Here is a 5000-nt window from a genome sequence, read left to right on the forward strand (position 1 = left end):
TAAGAACGATATTTCTTCTTATATTGGCAAAATTTTCAAATAATATCATTCTATACATTTTACTTTATTTCAATGCATATAGTAATATATATACATTTTTTTAAGAGTATATACATTTTTTTCTTGATTTGAAATTAATAATTTCAAATTCTATTATATTTATTTCAATAATAAATATATGATAAAAAGTATTTTCGGGTGCAACACATTAATATTTTATTTTATTTAAAAACCATCCTTTTACACATATATTTTATGAGTAAATATTAGAATAGCTCACAAATAAAACTAAAATATTGTTTAATATTTATTTCTACAATATGTTAGTATAGAATAATAGATTTTTTATGTTTTTGTATAAAACAAAATCTATTTCTATTTAAACTAACTGTAGGAAACCAGGAATAAAAAACGCTCATTATATACAATATGTTAGTACAGAATATAGAGTTTTGTATAAAACAAAATCTATTTCTATTTAAACTAACTGTATAAAAACCAGGAATAAAAAACGCTCATTATATACAATATGTTAGTACAGAATATAGAGTTTTGTATAAAACAAATCTATTTCTATTTAAACTAACTGTATAAAAACCAGGAATAAAAAACGCTCATTATATACAATATGTTAGTACAGAATATAGAGTTTTGTATAAAACAAAATCTATTTCTATTTAAACTAACTGTATAAAAACCAGGAATAAAAAACGCTCATTATATACAATATGTTAGTACAGAATATAGAGTTTTGTATAAAACAAAATCTATTTCTATTTAAACTAACTGTATAAAAACCAGGAATAAAAAACGCTTATATACAATATGTTAGTACAGAATATAGAGTTTTGTATAAAACAAAATCTATTTCTATTTAAACTAACTGTATAAAAACCAGGAATAAAAAACGCTCATTATATACAATATGTTAGTACAGAATATAGAGTTTTGTATAAAACAAAATCTATTTCTATTTAAACTAACTGTATAAAAACCAGGAATAAAAAACGCTCATTATATACAATATGTTAGTACAGAATATAGAGTTTTGTATAAAACAAAATCTATTTCTATTTAAACTAACTGTATAAAAACCAGGAATAAAAAACGCTCATTATATACAATATGTTAGTACAGAATATAGAATTTTGTATAAAACAAAATCTATTTCTATTTAAACTAACTGTATAAAAACCAGGAATAAAAAACGCTCATTATATACAATATGTTAGTACAGAATATAGAGTTTTGTATAAAACAAAATCTATTTCTATTTAAACTAACTGTATAAAAACCAGGAATAAAAAGGCACACAAAATCAACTTTCATTTTCATATTTACTTAAAAATACATATAAAGTAAAAAATATTTCCATATAAATACTAAGTAAATAAAGTCATACAAGTATGAAAATTTTCATACAAGTACCAAATACATAAATCATATAAGTATAGTAATATTCATACTTATAAGTATTTAAAAACAATTTCTTACTAATAAACTAACATAAGGAATTCAAATATATAAAAGTATAATACATTTCCTAGCAGTAAAAAATTTTCATATAAGTACTAAATGTATAAAGTCTATGAAGTAATAAATTTTCATATAAGTACTATTTCAGTATATGTCAATTTGAGCAGATTTGTGCAAATTTGTTATAAATGTTCTCTCCCATGTTGACGTTACCAACCCGAAAATATATGGAAAAATTCTTTTAACCTATTTAAAATTTAAAAACTCATATATACGTGGGTAATTTATATCATTTTCAAATATCGTCATGGTCATAATACAACTAATAACATCAAAAGTATTTTTACAATCGATTTTTTTTTTTAAATTTTTAACTTGTATGACTTCATATTTAATACTTATATGAAAATTTATTACTTCATAGACTTTATACATTTAATACTTATATGAAAATTTATTACTTCATAGACTTTATACATTTAATACTTATATGAAAATTCATTACTTCATAGACTTTATATTTTTTATACTTATATAAAAATTTATTACTTCATAGACTTTATATTTTACTTCATAGACTTTATACATTTAATACTCATATGAAAATTTATTACTTCATAGACTTTATATATTTACTACTTATATGAAAATTTATTACTTCATAGACTTTATACAATTAATACTTATATGAAAATTTATTACTTCATAGACTTTATACAATTAATACTTATATGAAAATTTATTACTTCATAGACTTTATATATTTACTACTTATATGAAAATTTATTACTTCATAGACTTTATACAATTAATACTTATATGAAAATTTATTACTTCATAGACTTTATACATTTAATACTTATATGAAAATTCATTACTTCATAGACTTTATATTTTTTATACTTATATAAAAATTTATTACTTCATAGACTTTATATTTTACTTCATAGACTTTATACATTTAATACTTATATGAAAATTTATTACTTCATAGACTTTATACAATTAATACTTATATGAAAATTTATTACTTCATAGACTTTATACAATTAATACTTATATGAAAATTTATTACTTCATAGACTTTATACAATTAATACTTATATGAAAATTTATTATTTCATAGACTTTATACAATTAATACTTATATGAAAATTTATTACTTCATAGACTTTATACAATTAATACTTATATGAAAATTTATTACTTCATAGACTTTATACAATTAATACTTATATGAAAATTTATTACTTCATAGACTTTATACAATTAATACTTATATGAAAATTTATTACTTCATAGACTTTATACAATTAATACTTATATGAAAATTTATTACTTCATAGACTTTATACAATTAATACTTATATGAAAATTTATTACTTCATAGACTTTATACAATTAATACTTATATGAAAATTTATTACTTCATAGACTTTATATTTTTTATACTTATATAAAAATTTATTACTTCATAGACTTTATATTTTACTTCATAGACTTTATACATTTAATACTTATATGAAAATTTATTACTTCATAGACTTTATATATTTACTACTTATATGAAAATTCATTACTTCATAGACTTTATATTTTTTATACTTATATAAAAATTTATTACTTCATAGACTTTATATTTTACTTCATAGACTTTATACATTTAATACTCATATGAAAATTTATTACTTCATAGACTTTATATATTTACTACTTATATGAAAATTTATTACTTCATAGACTTTATACATTTAGTACTTATATGAAAATTTATTACTTCATAGACTTTATACAATTAATACTTATATGAAAATTTATTATTTCATAGACTTTATACAATTAATACTTATATGAAAATTTATTACTTCATAGACTTTATACAATTAATACTTATATGAAAATTTATTACTTCATAGACTTTATGCAATTAATACTTATATGAAAATTTATTACTTCATAGACTTTATATATTTACTACTTATATGAAAATTTATTACTTCATAGACTTTATACATTTAGTACTTATATGAAAATTTATTACTTCATAGACTTTATACAATTAATACTTATATGAAAATTTATTACTTCATAGACTTTATACAATTAATACTTATATGAAAATTTATTACTTCATAGACTTTATATATTTACTACTTATATGAAAATTTATTACTTCATAGACTTTATACATTTAGTACTTATATGAAAATTTATTACTTCATAGACTTTATACAATTAATACTTATATGAAAATTTATTACTTCATAGACTTTATACAATTAATACTTATATGAAAATTTATTACTTCATAGACTTTATATATTTACTACTTATATGAAAATTTATTACTTCATAGACTTTATACATTTAGTACTTATATGAAAATTTATTACTTCATAGACTTTATACAATTAATACTTATATGAAAATTTATTACTTCATAGACTTTATACAATTAATACTTATATGAAAATTTATTACTTCATAGACTTTATATATTTACTACTTATATGAAAATTTATTACTTCATAGACTTTATACATTTAGTACTTATATGAAAATTTATTACTTCATAGACTTTATACATTTAGTACTTATATGAAAATTTATTACTTCATAGACTTTATACAATTAATACTTATATGAAAATTTATTACTTCATAGACTTTATACAATTAATACTTATATGAAAATTTATTACTTCATAGACTTTATATATTTACTACTTATATGAAAATTTATTACTTCATAGACTTTATACATTTAATACTTATATGAAAATTCATTACTTCATAGACTTTATATTTTTTATACTTATATGAAAATTCATTACTTCATAGACTTTATATTTTTTATACTTATATAAAAATTTATTACTTCATAGACTTTATATTTTACTTCATAGACTTTATATTTTACTTCATAGACTTTATACATTTAATACTTATATGAAAATTTATTACTTCATAGACTTTATATATTTACTACTTATATGAAAATTTATTACTTCATAGACTTTATACATTTAGTACTTATATGAAAATTTATTACTTCATAGACTTTATACAATTAATACTTATATGAAAATTTATTACTTCATAGACTTTATACAATTAATACTTATATGAAAATTTATTACTTCATAGACTTTATGCAATTAATACTTATATGAAAATTTATTACTTCATAGACTTTATATATTTACTACTTATATGAAAATTTATTACTTCATAGACTTTATACAATTAATACTTATATGAAAATTTATTACTTCATAGACTTTATACAATTAATACTTATATGAAAATTTATTACTTCATAGACTTTATACATTTAGTACTTATATGAAAATTTATTACTTCATAGACTTTATACAATTAATACTTATATGAAAATTTATTACTTCATAGACTTTATACAATTAATACTTATATGAAAATTTATTACTTCATAGACTTTATACAATTAATACTTATATGAAAATTTATTACTTCATAGACTTTATACAATTAATACTTATATGA

This window comes from Bactrocera oleae, unplaced genomic scaffold (genome assembly GCF_042242935.1).
Source record: "Bactrocera oleae isolate idBacOlea1 unplaced genomic scaffold, idBacOlea1 ctg00000030.1, whole genome shotgun sequence".
Taxonomy (NCBI): domain Eukaryota; kingdom Metazoa; phylum Arthropoda; class Insecta; order Diptera; family Tephritidae; genus Bactrocera; species Bactrocera oleae.